The sequence below is a fragment of the Aquarana catesbeiana genome, linkage group LG02 (assembly GCF_042186555.1).
Source record: "Aquarana catesbeiana isolate 2022-GZ linkage group LG02, ASM4218655v1, whole genome shotgun sequence".
Lineage (NCBI taxonomy): Eukaryota > Metazoa > Chordata > Amphibia > Anura > Ranidae > Aquarana > Aquarana catesbeiana.
Genome location: NC_133325.1, coordinates 721,001,225 through 721,025,489, shown reverse-complemented (window position 1 = coordinate 721,025,489; position 24,265 = coordinate 721,001,225).

The window sequence follows — 24,265 nt, the reverse complement described above, 5'->3', positions numbered from 1 at the left end:
TTGTGTTGCATTCATTGCATTGTACTTGTGCTTACTTATCAGTTTAGGCAATGTCCACATCATGCTCAACCCTCAGCGATGTCATGTGGACTGTCATTCTAGCTTACACCTTCAAGCCATACATTTTTCGTATTATTCCACAGCTTGGAAAAAAAAGGTTGTGAGAAATGACCAGTAAGCCATGATATGCTTAGAAACCTTGGGCCTTAGAAAGCCTTGGGGCCAGAATCAAGAGGCTACAATAGACAATTGTGTGCAGTATGCTTTTGAGATTTTCTGAGATAATTCAGAATTTGTTGCCGGTGCAGTTGACATGCCGACCTCCGTCTGACTTGCATTTGATGTACTTCAGCTTTTTTCGCATTCTTTTAGACTTGTATGGGGAGAGGAACATTTCTGAAATGAAGAAATGCCAATGGACACAAACTCTTACCATTTTCAAGGCTTAGAAGAAGATAGTATATATTGATGCAATTATTTATAATAAATGTATTTTGATGTGATGGGTTTAGAGGATTGGTAAACAAATATGTAGTTCATTGAGCATCATTTATATCCATTTACATCCTCCAATTAAAATTAAACTTGAACTCAATTAAATCTCAACAGATACAAAACAGTTAACATGCTATTATATGAAAAGAAAAGTGTATACAGTTGTCATATGATTTGTCTGGAAACTGTCAGGCAGAGAGAAAGAGTAAGATTAACATGGAGAGTAAAGGAATTGTTTTCTTAGCCATAAATGAAGACTTGCTAAGGTCTGAATGAGGTCTTCCCCCAGGGATTCCTGAAACAAATGCACCACATGATTAAATCGGAAAACTATACAGTTAGGACACAATATATGTGATGAATAATGACCTTTTAATACTCATCACTCAGTCACAATAAGCATTCAATGGAAAAGCAGCCATTTTGCTTCACTAAAGGTCCCCCATTCCCTGCTATCTACTCACTTCGCCATGCTTTCATAATTACATGTCATGGTTAATGAGTACTCTCATGAAAAGAGTATTTACATGCTAGGCAATAAATTGACCTGCAGTGTTGAAATCAACAAAGGTCACTGTTTTTTGTATGAGCTGAAAGCTGGCCATTTATACAAGACAGGCAGTGTAAATAAAACATTGAGTGGTGAGAACACAAATAATAACATGCTTTCCATATGGCCAGCCTGTCTGCAGAGTAAACACACTGTGCACATGGCAATTGACTGATCCACTTTTGGATGGTGGCCATACCAGGGATAATTATATAAGTTCACTGCATCATCTTTGTTATGTAGGACAGTGGCATCTAATGAGTGCATTTGGAGCTACATGAGGCCCTAGTAGCCACTGTTAGATGGAGTATGCAAGGCCAACCAATTAATCTTAGTATCAGTATCAACAGTAGGGGATCATACAAACACTCAAAATTAATCTTAAAGCTCAACTCCAGCTATTTTTTTAAAAAGAGAAGTATGATCAAAGCTTGTTTGGTCATACTTTCGATGTGAGTCACAGAAGTGCACTTACTTTTGGTCTTCTGTGACCAAGAATCAGCCAACAATGGGTTAAAGTCCGGTATCAGTTAATGTCACAGAGCAGCTCCCACCTTCCTATGTATCCAGACAATAATGTTGGGATCCACCCAGATGCCTGACCCACAGATGGTTCAGCCTCTCAGTGCACCACTAAGGGCCTCATCCAGCCATTCCCAACTCCTCACAGCCTGGTGTTCCTATGAGCGTTGGAGGAACAGAGCAGAGAATGGTGTCTAATAGTCACCACTCTGTGCTCAGACTGGACCAAGAACTGAGTGGTCAGCGGTCACATGAACACAGTTCTTGGGGTTAGAGGCAGTGGGGGACAGCTGCAGCATTGAAGTGATGCTGCAGCCTTATAGGTAAGTATGTGTGTTTGTTTGTTTTTTTACTTCCCACACTTCTCCTTTAGGTTTTTGATGTGGCAAAGAGTCTTTTTATTGCTATTTTCACACAGACCTTTTACATAGTTACCTGGCTGAAAAAAGACACAAGTCCATCAAGTTCAATTAACTATAGACGGTAACCAGACTTGAGCTCAGATTTGAGTGCATCCACACTCCTTGTTACAATCAACACAACAAAGTCATGCTACACAGGTGTCATCCATGGATATAAATCTTTATTAGCTACATGGTGAAATTCAGCAGTAGACAGGCTTATGTGTTTCGGCTATACAACCTTACTCATAGTACTTGCTTACTCTTATGTGTAGGTGTGGCCAGGAGAGCAAGATACAGAGAGCAATAAAAAATTCCCCCCGCTAAATGAATGTGCTTTTCTTTCTGAAAAAAAAAAGAAATGTGTGGGATTTTTATTGTAAAAGTAAGTCACATTATTCTTGCCTTAAAGATGAGAAAAAAGTAGAAAATGGTTACTGGATAGAAATACATATAGAACTTTAATAAATAAAGTCCTGAATTGCAGCTACAAGCTATTTCAATTTATTAGGCAAAAACTCTGTTTTCCCCACACATGATGACAAGGAATCTACCAAAAGACTAACTTGTAACTTACCTTGTATTAAAATGCATTATGGAGTGGTAAATGTTGGCCTTTGGTACAGTACGAAGCAACAAAAAAGCATTCTTTTGAAGACAGAAGCTTATTTAATTACATGATGCAAAAAAATCCTAAATTACATTGTATTTAGGATAAAAAAGTACTATAAATATGGAAAATTAACTTTACAAGTATACATTAATTAAAGGTTTAAAGGAGTTGTAAAAGTAGAAGGTTTTTTATCTTAATGCATTCTATGCATTAAGATGAAAAACCTTCTGTGTGTAGCACCCCCCCCCCCCCCAATTACTTACCTGAGCCCCATCTCTCTCCAGCTATGTCCACAAGTGTCTAAGCCATCTGTGACACTCCTACTGATTGGCTGAGACACAGCAGTGGCGCCATTGGCTCCAGCGGCTGTCAATCAAAGTCAGTCAGCCAATTAGGGGAGAGAGAGGGCGGGACCATGTTGGTCTCCGTGTTTGAATGGATACACGGAGCTCTGACTCAGCTCAGGTGCCCCCATAGAGAGTTGATGGCTGAGGGGGGACTCGATAGGAGGAAGGGGCCAGGAGCAGCAAAGAGGGACCCAAGAAGAGGAGGATCCAGGCTGCTCTGTGCAAAACCAACTACACAGAGGAGATAGATATAACATGTTTGTTATTTTTTTTTAAATGATACTTTACAATCACTTTAATCCCTGACATGCCACAATATACAGCAAAGGTATTATTTTTTAGGAAAACTATACCTTTTATCATTGAAATTAAGTCCTTGAGCTCTAGTAGATGAATTTGATGATGTTATCAACTTGTTGCAGGCAAGATGAAGTATATCCTAAGTCTCCTCTTCCCCGGTGCACAGCCAAGAACTGCACAGGCACCAGGATGCTATATAAATCCTGTATAATAATAATAATAATAATATACATGTTTGTTTCATCTCTGAGCTGCAATCTCAGTTTATAAAGCAAGGGTAAGGTCTAACCAAAGATGGCTTCTGTCCTTTTGAGGAGAAAAGCAGATGAAGATATTTTATGGGGAAGTACTGTGATCACTGTAAGGTCTCACTCACACAGCCAAATTGACCATGGTGTTGCAAGTGTACTGCAGATATCTGCAACCGGGAGCTCATGTGTTTGATGACAGCTAAAGCTAGGAACTCTGTACAAGTCACTGACAGGCTGATGGGAGCCATAGCTTTCTGCTGCTGTAAGTATGTACAGCATGTATTTGCATATTGATTGATTACAGACAGATGATGGTCTCTGGATGCAATCTATCTAGTCCAGGGATGATCTGTCCATAACCGGTCAATGTTCAGATGTATGGAGATACATGATCACAGTGGTGGACAGCCACAGCTCCTGTCAGCCTGTCGTTGACTTTCCTTGCTGCAGCTGTGCTTAATCACCTTGGCTCTGGCTGCAATCATCTGCAGGATACTTTCTGCAGTAGGGCCTATTTAGCCATATGAATGAGGCCTAAGAGGAAATAAATACATGTTAGTGTTACACTTACACATTAACCATCATGTTCAACATAAATTAACCTTCAGCCCTGGAAGATATACCCCCTTCATGACCAGGCCACCTTTTTGCAATACGGCACTGCATTACTGTAACTGACAATTGCGCGGTCATGCGACACTGTAGCCAAATAAAATTTATGTCCGTTTTTTCCACAAACAGAGATTTCTTTTGGGGGTATTTGATTACCTCTGTGGTTTTTATTTTTTACACTATAAACAAAAAAGACAATTTTGAAAAAGAAATTTTTTTTTTTTACTTTCTGCTTTAAAACATACCCAATAAAAAAATATAAAAAATCTAATTTCTTCATCAATTTAGGCCAATATGTATTCTGTTACATATTTTTGGTAAAAAAAAAATCCCAGTAAGTGAATGTTGATTGATTTGCGCAAAAGTTATATCATCTACAAACTATGGGATATCAGCAATCGGCGACTTATAGCGGGACTGCGATATTGTGGCAGACAAATCTGACACTAACTGACACTTGTGACACTTTTTTGGGGACCAGTGACACTAATACAGTGATCAGTGCTAAAAATATGCACTGTCACTGTACTAATAACTCTGACTGGAAATGGGTTAACATCAGCAGCGATCAAAGGGTTAACCATGTGCCTAGCCAGTGTTTGTGTACTGTGTGGGAAGTGCTTTTACTAAGGGAAGACATGGATCCTTGTCTCTGCTTTGCAGGAACACAGGATCCATGTCTTCCCTGTTGGCAGAACGGCATTCTGCCTTGTTTACATAAGCATAAGTCTGCGGTTCTGCCTCTATAAGGAGTGATCAGCGTGTGCCAGCAGACAATGAGTCTGCGATACCCATTGATCGGCTCCCGCATTCGCATTCGCTACCCGAAAGTGTGGGATCACGTATATATACGTGATCTGGCACACAGCGGCCACCCTGTAGCAGTAAAACTGCTATAGGGTGATCGTGAAGTGGTTATTAATGAGTCCTAACATAACTGTGCTTTAAAAAAAAATGTGTTTAAAATATGATTGAAATGTACAGAATATATATATATATATATATATATAGTGGCATTATCCTGCTTGAGTGGTGTTTGCTGTAAACCAGTTTTGTCTAAAAAAAACAGTCCAGACAACAAAAATGTTTCATCCACCCCTACTTTCCTGGCCTGCCAGGCTAAATGCTCAGATAAGGGTCTGGTATGTATTGTAGGGGAACTCCATTTGTTGTTTCTTTAATTTCCTTTTCTAAATTTTTTCTAATTTTTTTTTTTTGCGTGGGGGTACCCTATTAACAATTATACTCTTATCTAAGATAAGAGTCTGGTATAAATGAAAGGAATTCCCAGACATTTGTTTTTAAACAGAAGTGAAGAAGCGGAAGCTAGTCATTAATTGCTGGTAATTAAAACAGAGTGTTTTTTTTTTTTTTTTTTAATTGTAAATGTCAGTTTTGCTGTAGTACATTGTATACATGCTACAGATGCACCACTTCAGAGGCAGGTTAAGGGCATCCCACAGGCATGTTATTTAAAAGAATTATGCATTTTTAATGTTTCACTTTAAGCATTATTTAGATTACTGCACCTTGACAAAGGAAATTCTTAGCAATTCTTTTTTTTTTATTTTGTACATGTTCATTATGACATTGCCTAGCTCCCCATGCCATTTGTGTGATAATCTGGTTCCTATTAGCCTAGAAAATGGTCAGAAAGTATTTTTAACATTTGGAATTGACTTAATTGGGGTTCAGATTAAGCACCTGAACGTTTCTAATTTTTACTGAACATTAGGTATAAACTCCCGGAAGTATAGCATGAGCTATACTATCCAGTTCAATGAAAATGTAAATATTAATCACTTGTCGACCGGCCACAGTACATATACTGCACAGGTCGGCTCTTTTGCGCAAAACAACGTACCTGTATTTCATTTTGTGCATTAGACAGCAGGAGCGCGCACACTGATTGGCAAGAGGGGGAGCCAATTAGCGGGTCCAGCGGACACCCATCTCTTCCCCTAGTAAAAGCAGCACATACAGTACACATAAACACTGGCTAGGCACACAATGAATCCCTTTATCGCCCTTGCTGTTTAACCCCTTCCCAGCCAGTGCATATTATTAGCACCGATCACTGTATTAATGTCACTGGTTCCCGCAAACTGTCAAAAGTGTCAGCTAGTGTCCGATTGTCCGCTGCAATATGGCAGTCCTGCTGTAAGTCGCTGATTGCCCCCATTACCAGTATAAAATAAATAAGTAAACAAATCCATAAATATATCCCATAGTTTGTGGACGCTATAACGTTTGTGTAAATCAATCAATGTACGCTTATTGGATTTTTTTTTACCAAAAACATGTGGCAGAATAAATATTGGCCTAAAGTTATGAAAAAATTTGATATTTATTTTTTTTTTATGTTTTATAGCAGAAAGTAACAAATATTACTTTTTATAAAAAGCGCAGAGGTGATCAAATACCACTAAATGAAAGCTCTATTTGTGAGGAAAAAATGACGTACATTTTATTTGGGTACAGTGTTGCATGACTGCAATTGTCAGTTAAAATAAAACAAGTGCTATATTGCAAAAATGGCCTGGTCATGAAGAGGGGTAAATCTTCCGGAGGTCAAGTGGATAAAGACTAGGGGGTTGATTTACTAAAGGCAAGTAGAGTAGTGTGCAGTTTTCCAAGTGCAGGTGCTGCAGAGCTTAGTAAATGAGGGAGAGCTCTGCTGATTTCTATCATCCAATCATGTGCAAGTAAAAATTCTGTTTTTTTATTTTTTTAATTACTTTCAGAGTGCAACTGCACTTGCCTTTAGTAAATCAACTCCATAGTATCTGAAAACTGTTGAGAGCGCTTGACACTGTCTTTCTTCTGGTACAAGAGATAGTATATTATTCAAAACAATGAAAGCATTCATTTAAATAGTTCAGGCACTGACATGCTTAGTGAAAACTTTGTATTATTAATATTATATTATATTATAATTTTTTAAGCAACAAAACCAAAAAAAAAAAAAATTACACAAAAAATAACAAAGAAGGGCAACAGTTTGGTGCAGTTTTTGAGTCACATGTCCTTTAAAAACCACACCAAAAGCACTGCAAAAGTGCCACAAACGCACGTCATTAATGCATAGGCATTTTACTGGTAGTTTTGAAGCGAACCAATGGGAAAGTGCTCTTAGTGTTTTATCTGAACTGCTACATTATGCTTCTCATAGTGTATAGTTTATCAGGTGCTAAAAAGCAGGTTGATGGTTGCAGTGACAACTGATAGGTGGTACTGATAGGCACTGATCAGGAGGCACTGATGAGGTGGCACTGATGGGCACTGATAGATAGCACTAATGGGCGTTGGTAGGTGGCACTGAAGGGCTGCCTTTACCACGTAGCTGGTAGGTGGCACTGATGGGCACTGATAGATAGCACTAATGGGCGTTGGTAGGTGGCACTGAAGGGCTGCCTTTACCACGTAGCTGGCAGCTGATCGCGTAATAAAGGGCTGGGATTGGACCTTTACTCTGATCTGTGATCAGCCGAGTCCCAAGGACTCAGTGATAACAGAGCGCGCCACCCATGTACACCCTCCCATTTAAGCCATCTTTTGGCTATATCATGGACATCAAGTGGTTACATAGTATAAATGGCAGAGTTGCAGAGAAGGAGTAAGAAGGCCCTATGTACCAAAAATACACCAGTTTAATATGCTTGCTGTAGTCTAATAGCACATCTCCATCCTGATCTTGTTTTGAAAAAACATATTTTAACAAAGTACCTTTTTAATGTATTCAATAAAATTAGTTATGCATTTTAAAAATATGATGTACCACTGCATCTTTGTCTGGCGCCTTAAAAGTCCTCATTCCCTATTCATGTGTATCCCCTCTTGGACAGTTTTCAACCAAACAAGTGACCCCAGGCCAAAGAGAGAAGGTAAATCTCCACAGCAGGGATACAGACAGCAATAAAAACATGATAGAGGGTCTAATTCTTTCCTGCTGTATTCAAAACTGCAAAAGAAAAAATGTATGTACACTTTATATTGCTCATATTTCACAAATCAATATACTGGAGAGGAAACGTCTTGAAGAATAGGACTCATTTACAAAGAGCAGCATTTTCTGATTTTGATTTGTATTATTTGATCTGTTTACATTTTTTTATATTACAGGAAATACAATTGCATTCTTGTGCAATTATATTAGCAACTAAACTCAATCCATCATCTCAGATTTGCACAACAGAACTCTTTATTTTCTATATTCCTAAGTAACTTCAAGGTTAGAAATGTTGAAAATAACTGTAAGGGCGCAAAAGCAGCAGTCAATGCAAAAACTTTTCTTGATGGTGCAACCATCGTGTCAAGGTGATCAGAGTCATTGGAAGAAAGTATTGAGATAGTTTTGCAATGTGATTATTTTATGGAACATCTGATGCTGAGTTAGCGTGAGATCTGCAAAGTAAGTTTTGCACAGCAGCCAGGTAAGGTCATTAACATGGCCACTTGCTCCCTGGAAACTTGCAGCAGGTACAGGTGATTACATCATGCCCTGCAGTTATACTACGGGGGATATGACGACCTCACAAGGTGAAAAGGATTAACAAGGATTTATGTGCCCATCTGGCTTGACAATGGGTGGCTGGTTAAGTAAATAATTTCTATGTACACTTTTTTCATGAGGCATCTTTTTTTTTTTTCCTTGCATGCTTTTTGTATATAGATTACAAGTAGACATTTATTGGAAAGGTCACATTCCTATAGAATGTACAGTGAGTCTAACCAGTGTTCTCATTCTGACTCAGCGTTTGCCAACATTTAATGATTTTTTTTTTTTTTCAAGGAAAAATTGTGTGCTTGCCGAATAACTAAAGGCAGACCTTAAGTCAGTAAATGTAGTTTAATAATTTACATTGATAGCAAAAGAATAGAGCACTATGCCACAGAAATAAAATTATAGGTGAAAGGTAAATATGACTGAACAACCAGTATCTAGAAAGTCTGGCTGACCCAGAATAAATATAAAAAAAAAAAAACAGAAAGTACCTGACATTAAAGGGTTAATCCACTCAGAACAGTAAAGTAAAAGCAGCTCCAAGAAAAGATGATCACTAACAAGTGAATGCTCCATCTGGAGCACCCAAACCCTCAAAATAAATAGAGACCCCAAAAATCAACCACTGAAACAAAAAGGCCAATATTCATAAATGTTTATTAAACTGTACAAAAAAAAGTTTAACCTAAAAAGAATCCATGTAAACAAAAAATAAGATCCAAATTCAAACCAGTCACGAAATAAAGTTTTCTTAATTGCCCTTCTAAGCCTGAGGAACACAAGGGTTGATTTACTAAAGGCAAATAGACTGTGCACTTTTGCTAAGGCAATTGCACTTTCTAAGTGCACTTGCTCCAGAGCTTAGTAAATGAGGGAGAGCTCTGCTGATTTGCATCATCCAACCGTGTGCAAGCAAAAAAGCTGTTTTTTAAATTTTCCTTGCATGTGATTTGGGTGTTCTGTGTAAAGTGAAGCTTTAACTCATTTACTAAGGTCTGGAACAACTTGCGGAGTGCACAGTCTTTTTTTCCTTAAATTAAACCCATAGTTCAAAGCCCATGAAGTGCATTATGGCTTAATAAATGATCCTGGGTGAATCTTCACATAAATTTACCAGGACCGCAAATCTTGAACCCAGAGGATTCACCCTAAACTTATGACAGAACCTGAACCTAGTTTTTTTTTTCTTATGCAACCAGTGTAAGTACCTAAATTTAACTTAGTATCAGCTTCCTACAGTCCACTATCAAGCAGAGCTCAGAGTGAGAGGGAATTAAGCAGCACAATGAGCCAATATATGCCTGTAATAGGTAAGCTTAACAGATTCACTTTTAAAACAGGGGCTTTATTCAGGCTATACATGTTTCCCTGCTTTCGCCCTACTGACATATTGTTTCATACTTTTGCCTTCAGTATCAAACTGGCTTCTTAGACACAGAATGTTGCATTTTGAAAGTCTATAAGAGTGTGTAGGTGGGGAGCAGTTCGGTGGAAATAGCACATGCAGTCCCAGTTCAATTAAAGAGCTTCTATAGAAATAATGTCAAGACAGTTTACAAATAACCTGCTGGGAAGGCAGCCCAACTGGGAAACTTCACAGTTCCAACAGCGAGTAGCCAGAGCTGATTGCGGCCATCTTGTGCCCAAACAGGCAGGTGTCCAGAGAAATTGTGAGCCCTAAGCTTTCCCTCCTCGTCAACAACCTTTCTGTGCTGCTTGTTGTCCCTACTAAGAGGGATACCTGTCCCTACCCTACCAATTTGCAAGCATGCCAAAAGCATGCCAAACCTGGGAGCAAGTGCCTTAAATAGGGTCTGCCTAATCCAAGATGGCTGCCAGTCTCATGGGGTGACAGCATCCCATTTGATGCTTCCCCAGTGACGAAGAAAACTATAGAGGAACTACGTTCCTCTTGACTTCCTCTCCAACTGCAGTGCTGGTGCGGAAGAGCACCACCTGCAGTGGGGAAAGTACTCTGCACCTGTATACAAGTGCCATGTGTCCACTTACACCTGGGCTTTAATCAGCCTGTCAGGTGGCAAATTAGGATGATGGAGAAGAATTTGGCAAGTATAGTAAATACTGACTCCAATTCTACCTAAACATGCCCTCAAAGTCCTCCTTCCCACCAGACCCCCCCCCCCCACACACACACACATTTATCACTTTATATATACATTTTTCCAGGGGTGATTTTGGGTCTGGTCACGTGATGTCATGGGTCCTCTTCATCTTCCTTTAGGTGGTGGGTGAGTTCTGATTGCTGCAGAGGAAGGTGCCAAATAATGATGAGGCGACAGTTACTGCAGCATTCTCCTCCAGAGGGTTGGGTCCTTGATGCCCTGGGCTCAAAGGAAATGAGTTGAATAATGCTAGGCATCATTTAGCCTAGAAGAGAACCAGGCCTCAAGGACCAATGAAAGAGGTAAGGAGAGTATTGCAAAAAGAGCTGTATTTTTTATTTTACCCATAGCTGGACTAACAATAAGAAAGGTCTAGCTGGAATTAGGCTTTTAAGTTACTTTGCCTAGTATGGCCATGGTACAGTTTATGTTAGAGCAAAACAGATCTCTATAATAATTCACACGTAATCACTTTAAAAAAATTCATAAACGTTGTATTAATGAAAAATAATGGAAGAATATCAGTGCCTTTTAACAGTGCAAGTACATAGACAGTTGAAGGTCGGTCATGGTTGAATGTGCTAATAAAAAGACTTTGTTTAACTTCTGCTGAACACACTGTACAATTACCAAAATCCTTAACATCTAGTTGCTGAAAGAAAATCAAAATGTTGAAGTCTTTGGTAAACAATAAAGACACATGCATTGAATATGTTGGCAGAATTGTTGGGTGGTCTATGTGGTCTGCATATATTCAGTGCCAGTAGTCAGGGTGCAGTCGGATCTATTGAATAAACATTGTGTTCATTTATGAAACAAGCTCTAAAATGTGCAACTTTTACTGGCACAATCACTAATCCACATGCAAGGAGTTAAGAAATTGGCAAAGATCCCTTATGTTAGAAACTGCAGGTCTTCTTGGCAATACAACTTTTGATGTGTGTGTTTTAGCTGGTGCCATTTCCGGAGACTTGCTTAATGAAGCAGACAAGCTTCTTACTTTAGTTATTACCCATTACAGGTGTCAGTCAAGTGCTTAACAAAAGGCAGCCCAGTTAAAATAAATGTGTAGTTTGTGGTCAATTTAGTCAGCATGTATTCTGAAATCATTTTATGCAATGTATTTACCTCCAGTCTTTAATGTGCTGCCTTTATTAATGTACAAAAAATCATCCCATCCATAAAAAAACAAAAAAAAAACAACAACTATTTAATCAATGTTTAAGAATTGTTGGAGGAATGATGTGGTGGGTTAAGGGAGCCATACTGAAAACCAGCAAACATAAGACTTTGCACAATAAATGCATAAATAAATATAGGCAACAGTAATTGGCATGTAATTGGCTGCACTCTTTATTTTGGGTAAACCATATTATAATGTAACGCTATAGACCATATATACAGTAACTACTACTTTTACTATACCCTAATACTAATAACTGGAATAAATAAATAGCTTTAAATGTCAAGGCTAACCAAACCATAATAAGCAATCTATGACTCTTATTTTTTGACTCCATGCACACTAGCATCTTTTATAAGCTCAGAAAATGCTAGAAAAAAACACTGGATGAAAAATGCTTATAATAGCATTTTTGTGCCGGCTTGTAGTAGCGTTTTGGTAGCTTTTAGAAGCTTTTAGGAGCGTTTAGGAGCATTAGCATTATATTAGCAGTTTTACAGTACATAGAGAAAAAAACACAAAAAAAAGCCGTTAGTAGTGTTTTAGTAGCAATTAGGAGCTTTTAGTGTTTTTTTTTCTGTTGGAAAAACGCTCCAAAAAACTCTACAAAAATGTGTTTTTTTTCTGTTCCTAGACTCTGAAGCTAAAAAAAAAATTCTAATAACCTAAAGTACTGTGCATGGACACATAGTATAACACTATATAGCTTATAGGAGCAGAAAAAATGCTAATAGCAGCTTCTAGGGGGTTCAAAAAAAGCTAGTGTACATGGAGCCTTTATTTATTTTCAAAAAAAGGGCTATTCGTATTTTCTTCCCTTAATTTTCAACATTTCTGGGAGTTCCAAATGTCCGTGTCCCTCACCATGACCTTGGCCCCATCCGTTAGCCCCTGTGTAACTAGATCAGGATACAGTAGGGAAGTAGTCACCAGTGGAAGAAACCACACCATACAGTGGGGGACCCGGCATACAACACACCAGGAGATGTGTTGTATACTAAAGAGTCTTTATTGTTCATAACTCTTCAACCAAGCAGTGATGTTAATCAATGCCATCTGGAGAGGTTAGTATTACTAGTGTTCTTTTGCAGGGGTCTTTTCATAGTAACAAATTTCAGTTGATTTTAAGGCTCCATTCACACCTAAGCGAACTAGAATTGTGCAATTTTGCCCGTGATTCCAGAATCGCGGCAAAACACAGGATGTGCTTGCGTTGCCATCATTTCTTAATAGCACCCCAAATGTGGTGCGATTGTGCCACGATTGTCGCGCTACAAAACACGATAAAATCACTGCAAACATTGCAATGCCAAACGCGCCTGGCTCTATGCCAAAATTTGATACATGAGCTTCTTTGCCGTGTTTTTGGAGCAGAGGGAGGCCCATTCAAATGAAAGGTGCCGCTCCAAAAATGCGCCACAAAAAAGCTAAAAAAAAAATGTGGTGCAGCAGGTTTCGCTGCAGTATGCTTAGGTATGACTAGAGCCGTAGCCTCCCTGGCGGTATTCCCGAGTGTGGCTCGGGGTTAAATTTCAGTCCCATTAGCGGTAACCCCGAGCCACACTCGGGATTACATTGCAGGATCCTGGTGCGGCGTTACTTACCTTGTCCCCAGGATCCTGTGATGTCCCCCGTTGTGTCTGCGGGCTGTGTCCTCCTCCGAAGCCTCTCCGTGCCAGGCTCCGTTCCCTGCGAGTGTCAAGACGCATGGGGTGGGGCCTGGCGGCAAATTCAAAAAAATGTACAAATCATAACACATGCAGTACTGCAATCTTACAGTACAGTGCAGATTACAGTACTGTATGAAATTATTTCACATCCCTTTTGTCCCCAATGCTTTGGCCCATGCCCTGCATGCAGTTTTATGTTATATATACTGTTCTTTCTGCCTGGAAACTGGAGATTGTCCATAGCAACCAAAAAGTGTCCCTTTATGTCAAAAGTGGCTTTAGACCAGCTAGAAAACAGCGATAGTAAATTAGAACACTTGCAGAATTGAGCGATAGTGAATTGTGGGGAAATTTATTTTATTATTATTATTTTTTATAATTATTTATTTATTATATAATAATTTATGATTTTGTGTTTCAAACTTCATTATACCCGGGATGTCTATTAGACTCTTGGTGGACAGATTTAAGTGTGTTATTGTTAAGAATTACAGGCCTACAATATAAAACGCCAAATTTCCATGCAAAATAATTGTACCGCTTTCAGCACCTAAAATCCGAAATAATCATACCGCCAGGGAGGTTAAAGTCTTCAGTTTACAAAAAAAAAAAACTGAGTGGACTAACAGTGAGTGGTCAGGGAACATTTTTGACTCATTGGAATATTATAGTTGCATGGTGTTATGACTCTCTTTCAAAAGTAATGTATATTGAGAGCACTGTTGTTGTTATTATTATTTATATTAAGCTCACAGTGCTTCACAGTCCTTCAGTACAAGAAACAGCTAAGCAGCTTTCAGATCCTTAATACTTTGTCCAGAATAAAGTAATCCCCAACATTCTGTTTTTAATCGTTATTGTAGCATAGGCTCTTCCTTTGAAAGTGTTCTCTGCTGACATTCCTTGCTGGACTGGGGTATTGTGAGGATTTCATAAAACAAAGAGCAGTGATGTCAGTGCGTATTTTGCATATTTAATAAATGCATGTGCCTGCCTTTTTTTAAAATATATCTCATATGTGAATGTGCACTGGGAAGTAAAACGACCTGCTTCGCATATCTCTCAGAGGCACAGTTGGTGGGATTTCTGCACTTAAAGCATTAATCCATTTTATTCTAAAAGCTCCCTCATTTCAGCAATGTGTTTTTTTTTATTAAATCATTACAAACTAACCAGACCTCGGAAGCAGGCAAGGTCCATGGCTGTTGTGGGCATCTGAAGCCCGCTTGTCTTTATTTCTGGGATCAGGTGCAGCTGACTACCCAGCATCTACCCAATGCCACTGCAAGCCGATGTTTATTCCAGACAGGTTACCATAGCAATGACGCCTAACTAATCCCGTTTGCATGATTTCCGGTCTGGAAATCACACGAGATTTCAGTATTAGATGATTCCCACGGACTCCTGGGATATATGACGCAGATATCTCAGGAGTCCATGGGAATCGCCTTGTGATGTAATCACCTAGGCGGCTGAAGCCGAAAGTGCTGCACAAATACAGAAAGAATGGTATAAAAAAATGAAATAAATGATTGCCATTTAGAATAGCAGTGAGGATGGCCATGGGAGTGGAACTGGGTGGAAATGGGTGGAACTCCGCTTTAAGGTCTTGGATATTCGCACTTTCTTTGATCATTATGAGAAGTTCTGCCTCTTCCTGTTGGATGTTTTATTCTGATGCATTATAAAGACCTTAACAGGAGATGTCAGGACATAAAAAGGAAGAAAGGAACTCCCAAGTCTCCCAGAAGGACAGGAAGAGAGTCAGGAATTATGAGAGGGGTTCAAAACAAATTCAAACATTTAAAACATATAAGAAACCAGCGACTAAGCAGCCTCCACCTATAAACAAAATAATACCATTGTATGGCTTGACATTTTAGGGCCCATTTACACTGTTGTGTTTTAATGCATGTGTCCAACTTTCCCATCATAAAGATAAATGGCACAATTCACTATCATGGGTTATGATAGTCACGTGACCACTTAATGCATGTGATAATGAAAGTGTAAATTCACTATTGCTCATATGCGTTATTTAGCACAAACACGAGAAACATTTGTTAAATGATGCATAAAAAGGCATTAAAGTCAATTCACAGAAGGAAATAAATAAAAAAAGGGATATGGTCATTAAGTACTGGTCCAAGCTTGCAATAACTATGCAATAAGTATGGCAATGGTCAGACCCCGGATTTGAGGTAAGTGAGTTGTTTGAAAAAAAATGGCGGGCAAGTGCAAGCTGGAGCAGGTGGGAGCTAGATTCCACTCAGGAGTTGTCTCTTGAGCCTGGCAAATGGCAAAGCACAGACAATGGAGCCCTTTGAATCCACTCTTCTGGAATTTAAAGTAATGCAGAAGAGGAGGAGAAGGAGATCTCAAGTGGTTAATGGAAAGATACTTTAGGAGAGCGCACATTGCTTGATGAATTATTGATGCTGATACCCTGCCAAAGTTCTGGTTATCCAAGGCACTTATCATGGATCTGTATACCCACATCATAGGGTACCTTGAGCCCTCAACCCAGAGAAGCCATGCCATACCAGCCATGACAAAATTGTTGGCTGCCTTACACTTTTTTGGGAAAGCATCCTATCAGATGATAGCTGGAGAGATAGTGGGAATTTTGCAGGCCTCATTTTACCATCTCCTTACCAATGTACTGCATGGTTTCCGTGCAATAGCTACCCATTATATATTTTTTCCAGAATCGCATTAGAAGTGGGATCAAATCAGAAATGATTTTTATTGTATTGCCGGAATCCCAAATGTGCTAGATGCAACTGGCTGTACACATGTTGCTTTTTTTGCACCATCTTTTAAGAACATACCTACTGCAACAGTTAAGGTTACCACTCCTTAAATATCCAGGTGGTGAGTGATGCCAATCTTATTGTCAGGAATGTAGTGACTGGATTTCTGGGATCTGTGCATGATGCTCACAATAACTTACCATGTGGTTTCATGCAATATTTAAAGCATATTTCAGAAATAACACATGCTTGATTATAACCGGTTCCCAAATGGCTCTCCTGGGTGAAATCCTGTATGGGTACGTACTTCCCTTTTTCGGCGACCAGAGGTAAGGACGTACCCACGTGCTGGCCACACGGCAGGGGGCCCGATGCGCGTGGCTGGCGGACACGATCGGCGCCGGCCACGCATGATTGCGTGCACGAGTAAATGCACAAATCCCTGTGCTATCAGAGGAGAGGAGACATGTCATTTGGACTTCTACTCAGTCCTATCCCCATACAGTTAGATCACTGAGGGAACACACATTTAACACCGTGATCGCCCCCTAGTGTTAACCCCTTCACTACCAGTGACATTTAAACAGTAATAAGTGCATTTTTATAGCACTGATAGCTGTATAAATGTCAATGGTCCCAAAAATGTGTCAATGTGTCCATTGCAATGCTGTAGTACTAAAAATCACATTTCTAGTAAAAAAAAAAAAAATAAAATGCCATAAAAATGCCATAAATCTTTCCCATAGTTTGTAGACACTATAACTTTGCTTAAACCAATCTATAAATCCTTATTGTGATTTTTTTTACCAAAAATATGTAAAAGAATATATATTGGCCTAAACTGCTGAAGAAATGTGTTTTTTTTTTTTAAATTGGGGATATTTATTATAGCAAAAAGTAAAAAATATTGTTTTTTTTTCAAAATTGACGTTCTTTTTTTGTTTATAGCGCAAGAAATAAAAACCAGAGAGGTGATCAAATACCACCAAAAGAAAGCTCTATTTATGGGAAAAAAAGGATGCAAATTTTGTTTGGGTACATCATTGCATGACCGCGCAATTGTCAGTTAACCACTTGCTGCCCGCCCGCCATCATATGACGGCGGGACGGTGCAGCTGTTGTTCTGGGCCGCCGTCATATGATGTCGCAGCCTTCCAGGCAGCCCAGGGGGCGCCCGCCGCATCGCTCGGGTCCCGGTGCTTGTGCCCGGCGGCCGCGATGTCCGCCGGGCACCCGCGATTGTCCAGTAACCGAACAGGACCGTGGATCTGTGTGTGTAAACACACAGATCCACGTCCTGTCAGATGGGAGGAGACCGATGGTGTGTTCCTTGTACAGAGGAACACCGATCGGTCTCCTCCCCTTGTGAGTCCCCTCCCCCCACAGTTAGAATCACTCCCTAGCAACATATTTAACCATACAGCGCCCCCTCCTAGTTAACCCCTTCATTGCCAGTCACATTTATACAGTAATCAATGCATTTTTATAGCACGGATCGCTGTATAAATGTGAATGGTCCCAAAAATGTGTCAAAATTGTCCGATGTGTCTGCCGCAATATCGCAGTCATGATAAAAATCGCAGATTGCCGCCATTACTAGTAAAAAAAAATAATAATAAAAATGCTATAAATCTATCCCCTTATTTTGTAGACGCTATAACTTTTGCGCAAACCAAAAAATATATGCTTATTGCGATATTTTTTACCAAAAATATGTAGAAGAATACGTATTGGCCTAAACTGAGGAAAAAATTTGTTTAAAAAAAAAAAATTGGATATTTATTATAGCAAAAAGTAAAAAATATTGTGTTTTTTTCAAACCTGTCACTCTTATTTTGTTTATAGCACAAGAAATAAAAACCGCAGGGGTGATCATATACCACCAAAAGAAAGCTCTATTAGTGGGGAAAAAATGATAAAAATTTCATTTGGGTACAGTGTTGTATGACTGCGCAATTGTTATTCAAAGTGCAGCAGCACTGAAAGCTTAAAATTGGCTTGGGCAGGAAGGGGGTGAAAATGCCCTGTATGGAAGTGGTTAAAGTGACGCAGTGCCAAATTGTAGAAAGTGCTCTGGTCAAGAAGGGGGTAGAATATTCCAAGGCTGAAGTGGTTAAGGAGAGTTTCTTCATGAATTACACATTTTTTTTACAAAAAGCTGTGCATTATTTTACCGCATACTCAGATGTGGTAAACTACTGCTTAGTGATTTGTGCCCAGTGTCTGTTCTCATCTCATTGGTAAAGTGCAGTGTTTTGAAAAATATGATATCTTTTTTTTCTGAGCTTAAAGCATTGAGCAGCCCATAGAAGTCAATAGTAGTGCATCAAAATGCATATAACATGAATTTGATGCATTTGCAGATTTTATTAAGCCTTGGTCAATGACAGTAACGCTATCCACTCAAAAGTCTGTTTTAAAATGCATTTGGAAATGCATCACAATGCACAAAGAATGTACAATGAAGCATGAGAACACTCCTGCTTAATGTAGCAAAATAACACACTTATATGTGCATGCATAGATCTAAATGGGCGCTAAAGATTCCCAGGCCTTATTAAAAAAAGCACAGAGCTGTATTCAGTGATGGGGATCTAGTTGGTTTTTGGAATAAAAACAACTCGATACCCAGTAAAAGCAGCACACAGTACACACTTAAATAGTTGTTAGGCATTTATTTAACCCCTTGATTGGCCTAGATGTTAATCCCTTCCTGCCCAGTGTCATTAGTACAGTGACAGTTCATATTATTAGCACTGATCACTGTAATAATATTACTGGTGATGTCAGTGGCAGTTAGTTAGTTCTACCCAGCGTCAGTCAGTGTCAGATTGACCGCCACACTATCGCAGTCCCGCTATAAGTCACCGATGGCCGCCATTACTAGTCTAAAATAAATATATAAAAATTCCGATATTTATATTTCATAGCTTGTAGATGTCATAACTTTCACACAAACCAATCAATATACATTTATTGTTTTTTTTTTAACAAGACATGTAGCAGAATACATTTTGGCCAAAGTTTATTAAGAGATTTTTTTTTAATGGGATATGTTTTATAGCAGAGAGTAAAAAATATTGATATAATAAAAAATAAAAAGCCCAGAGGTGATCAAATACCACCAAAAGAAAGCTCTATTTGTGTTGAAAATAAAGGTATACAGTTTCCTGACCAGAGCACTTTTTACAATTTGGCACTGCGTCACTTTAACTGACAATTGCGCGGTCATGCAATGCTGTACCCAAACGAAATTTTTTTTTCTCACAAATAGAGCTTTCTTTTGGTGGCATTTGATCACCTCTGCAGATTTGAAAAAAAACAAAAACAATATTTTTTACTTTTAGCTATAATAAATATCCCCAATTTAAAAGAAAAAAAAAAAAACACTTTATCAGTTTAGGCCAATGTATATTCTTCTACATTTTTTTGGTAAAAAAAAAAAAAAATCGCAATAAGCGTATATTGATTGGTTTGCGCAAAAGTTATAGTGTCTACAAACTATGGGAACGATTTATGGCATTTTTATGGCATTTTTATTATATATTTTTTTCTTTTTTACTAGTAATGGCGACGATCTGCGATTTTAGCAGTAATGCAACATTGCAATGTACAGATCAGACACTTTTGACACATTTTTGGGACCATTGACATTTATACAGTAATCAGTGCTATAAAAATGCACTGATTACTGTGTAAATATCACTGGTAGTGAAGGTGTTAGCACTAGGGGGCGAACAAGGGGTTAAATGTGTGTTCCCTCAGTGTGTTCTAACTACATGGGGATATGACTGATTAGGAGAGGAGACATATCGCTGTTCCTACTTCGTAGGAACAAACCACATGTCTCTTCTCCTCTCCATTTATTTAACTCCTTGATTGCCCTAGATGTTATTCCCTTCCTGCCCAATGTCATTACTACAGTGACAGTTCATATTTTTTACACTGATCACTGTAATAATATCACTGGTTACTGTGTAAATGTCACTGGTAGTGAAGGGGTTAATCCTAGGGGCCGATGAAGGGGTTAAACGTGTGTTCCCTCAGTGTGTTCTAACTGTATGGGGGTACGATAGTAGGAGAGGAGACATATCGCTGTTCCTAGTTAGTAGTAACAAATGACATGTCTCCTCTCCTCTGACAACACAGGGATTTGTGTGTTTACACACACAAATCCCAGTGCTGGCGCTCTTGCACATGATCACGCGTGGCCGGCGGCAGTCATGCCCGCCGGTCACGTGCACCGAGTCCCCTCTGGTGGTGGCCGAAAAAGGGAAAAGATGTACCCATATGGGATTTCACCCAGGAGAGCCATTGTGCTGCAGTACATGAGAGCCGGTCGGGAACCCGGTTAAAGTAACACAGTGCCGTATAGCAAAAAATGGCCTAGTCATGAGGGGGGGGGGGTAAATCTTCCGGAGGGCAAGTGGTTAATATAGAAAACCTTATCTTTGTGTAATTTATTTCAGAATGTAAAATATTCCATTGTAGGTTCATTTGGCAGAGCTTAATGTAATGCAATGTGGGTGTTTTGCACGCTTAGTAAAGCCTGTTAAATAGGGAAAATAGGGATACCACAGCCAGACAGAGAGCTTAAGAGTTCACCAGCAGTAATATAATTCATATGATCCATTCCTAGGCTATAAAACCATCCCCGGTGAGTTGTAATGTCAGGGACACACTGGCAGGTAATTTGGTTTTGTCCTTGCTGTTCCTGACCCAGTCACCACAATGTGTATCTGCCGTGATTCATAAAGCTACAGCTGTGATGGGAATATCATATTTTCTTACAGGCTGCTTCAGAAGCTTAGTCATAGCAAGACTGCCTGAGGCTAAGCAGCTCCATGGAAGGTAAAAGCAGGCCAATGATACTCTCGGAAACACTAGGTCTTTTGGTAAATATCAGTACTGTCAGATTGCCAGTTCAGGCCAAATTTTATATAATCGAATTCAGGAGCTTCTTGTGATCCTTTTTATAGCTACTGCTGTTTTCACTTGTTTTTTGTTTTGTTTTTTTTATTGTATAAGGAAATACTCAGTTCACTGCTTGCACCATGCAGCTTTGATGAAACTAAATGTACCTATAGATTTAAAGCTGAACTCCAGACAGATATAAAAAATACAGCTCTGTGTTTATTAAGAATAAATTCTTCTTTAGAACTGGGTTGTTTTTCTATCTTCCAGTTTTATCTTTTTATATGTTTGTTGTTTTTAAATATTATTATTAGCCAGTTCTACTCTTTGGCCATGTCCTGTACGCCCACACATTGAAAAGGTCAAAACAAGCCATGCACGGCAACCATGTACTTGATTCCATCTTCTTTTTTTTTTTTTTTTTAGCAGGCTCAGAGCTTTTAGGTAACAGTGATCAGAGACGCCTATTGAACATTTTTTGGGTTCCGTCGTTTTTCATCTTTTCGTGGGCACACAGTTTTGAGGCTTGACATATGTCGTATGTTTTTAGTCGACATGACCTCCTCTTTTGTACAAAAAATTTCAATGGTATTGTGTTTGTGTACAGCAAAATTAATTTAAGTGTATTTAATACTTAAAATATAGATCAGATAAAACTGCAAATATTGTGTGAAATAAAAATATTGCTACTATGATACTTAATTCTACAAGAAATATATAAAGCTTTGGGGGTTTAAGAAATTGTTTAGCCAACAGTGCAGATTTTAATATGTGTGCAAAAATGTAAAGATTTACTCAAAGTTGAGTTTTTTAAACAAGCTTGCACATAAACCTGAACACATGGTCAGATTTTCTGATGGGAAATGTTCGATGTGAGCTTGTTGTCGGAAATTCCGATCGTGTATAGGCTCCATCGGACATTTTCCATCGGAATTTCCGCCAAACAAAATTTCAATAAAATGTCATATTTTCCGACAACAAAATCTGTTTGTCGGAAATTCCGATCGTGTGTACACAATTCTGACGCACAAAATTCCATGCATGCTCGGAATCAAGCAGAAGAGCCACACTGGCTATTGAACTTCATTTTTCTCGGCTCGTCGTACGTGTTGTACGTCACCGCATTCTTGACGTTCGGAATTTCCAACAAGATTTGTGTGACCGTGTGTATGCAAGACAAGTTTGAGCCAACATCCGTCGGAAAAAAAACATGGATTTTGTTGTTGGAATGTGCGATCGTGTGTACGGGGCATAACTGTGTAATAACACTTCCTGTGCCAGAAAGTCTCCTTTTTGTCATCTGATGGCCTTGCATTCATAATCTAATAATATACAGTATTCAGAGAAGAATATGTGGTTTGTATTTTAGAGCAATCCTTCATAGAAAACTCTGTACAGCTAAGGAGTAGGTCACTTCTGGTGAGCGCTTATGTTTGTAAGTAGCCGTTGTACCTTGTGTAGCAAGTGTTATATTTTGAGCATTACAGAGATGAAGCAAAATGGATGGCGATAAGTCTATTTCATTTTGTTGATGGACCTAAGTTAAGCCTTGTACAAACGGGCCAAATGTCGGGCGGTATTGACCGGTTCAATAGAAGCCGACTGACTTTCAGGTTGTAAGTACTGGAATCGGTCCATTTTGGTGTCGAAAGGGCATGACTGAAAAAGGCCTGCCAATCAGCTCCCGATCAACGCTGACCGAAGTGTTCTGGCAGTGGGGGCGTGCCCCTTTTAGAACACAATAGAACAGCAGAAGAGGTCACGGTACTAAGCTTGGATTGTCAGTACAGCGACTCCTCCTGAGCTGTCAGGTTTTTTTCGCTCAGCCCTGCTGGCTTGAACGAAAAAAAATAGTAGCATTTATGAGGCTTTAGTGTTAACTTTAAATAGTGACTAAGAGCTTGTGTAGATGTTGAACACTGTCCATTTGCATCCTGATACAGTACTGCTCAAACACAACATGTGGGACATACCTGCTCCCATGTGACAGTTCTGGGCCAATCATCATGCACCATCGCTGTCACTTGAGAAAAGGGGGAATGAGTAACATTTCCCCCATACCAGGAAATTCCAAGTATGTATTCCACCAGCTAAACATAGAGGTGAGTGAGTGAAGTAAAAGTGGGTATTCATAGCTAGGGAACGGTGGGGGTATTGTTAAATATGTGTTACTTTACATTTCATGGACAAAGCACATGTTTGCATTAAATAAATATGACCTTTAGACACAAGTGCAGAGCTTCACAGCACTGGAGGGTGTGTACAAAATTAAGTGGATAAAGATTCCAGCTTTTATATATTTTTTTTTAAGTAGAGTTTGGCTTTGAATTATTTTTTGCTTAGAGGTTCACAAGTTTATATACTGTGAGTTGGTTGGAAAATACCAACCAAATTGCTCTCCTTGTTCCTCTCAAGACCTCCTGTTTTCTAGTTCCCTTGTCACCTCCTCCCATACTCGCCTCGAGGACTTCTCTCAAGCCTCTCCCATCCTTTGGAATTGCTTACCCCAATCTGTCCGACTATCTCCCATCTTTTTCCACTTCTAGGCAATCCCTGAAGACTATCCCGCCTCCACCTAACAACTGTACTTTTATTTTCTCCATCAGCCCATGCCCCACAGTTATTACCTTTTTGTATCACTTGACTCTCCCTTTTAGATTGTAAGCTCTAACGCGCAGGGCCCTCTGATTCTTCCTGTATTAAATTGCATTGTAAGTGTACCATCTGCCCTCACACTGTAAAGCAAAGCGCAAACTGTTGACGCTATATCAATCCTGTATAGTAATAGTAATAATAATAATAATAATAATAATAATAATAATAATAATATTCTGAAAGTGCATCTAAATGGCCATAGTGAAAACCATAACGAATAGGGAAAACACGCATACCAGGTGCCAGAACTAAAGATCTGCCACAGTTGCCTAAAGTTTTAAAGTTTTATTAAACCTAAAAGCATATATTTATTATATTGCAGCTTACCAAGTCTTCGTTGTTATGGCTGTATTAGTTTTCCTTTTCAGTCTT